Source organism: Octodon degus, unplaced genomic scaffold (genome assembly GCF_000260255.1).
Source record: "Octodon degus isolate 3935 unplaced genomic scaffold, OctDeg1.0 scaffold00531, whole genome shotgun sequence".
NCBI classification, from domain to species: Eukaryota; Metazoa; Chordata; class Mammalia; order Rodentia; family Octodontidae; genus Octodon; species Octodon degus.
The window spans coordinates 176,818-177,488 of NW_004525107.1; positions in this window are offsets into that span (position 1 = coordinate 176,818).

A 671-nucleotide genomic window follows, 5' to 3' on the forward strand; every position below is an offset into this window, starting at 1 on the left:
GAGTTGCTGTAATGAGGTATGAATTGTGGAGTTAATGTAAAGGTGCTACAAAATTATAATTAAAAAATCATTTACTTTTGGATAGAGTCCCTGGAAGCTTCATTTTAGAGGCAGGTAGGATTAGTCATATGAGAAGTTAGTGAGTTGAGAAGAAAAATTTAAGAGGTATATTGTTTTTTAATGGTTGTTGTGTTTTAGGGACTATGGTAGGCATTTGGCACACCTAGAGGTGATGTACACCCTTCTAAATTAATGTTTGACATGAACATAAACCAAGATACTGGGGAGGCTGAGATAGGAAGATCACTATGCGTATGAGCTGCATAGCAAGACCCTGTATCCCAACAAAAATCTGAATGATAGTTATTGTTTTTGCTAGTGATATCAATAAATCTTGGTAACAACTTCAATACCAAAAACAATGCATACGTTTATGATGCTAAATATGTGTATATATGTACACTAATATGAAATCACTTCACTCTAATGTATATATTCACTACACGTAAAACTTATTAAATTAGATTTCTTTTTTTTCAAAGTTTTATTGATAAACAGATAGCAATGAGACAGTTTCAAATCAAATAGGAAGTTACACTTTCAAAAAATAATACACTGCATATATTCTTCTTAGTGATTAATTGCTGTACAAGATGCGGACTTGTGATCCT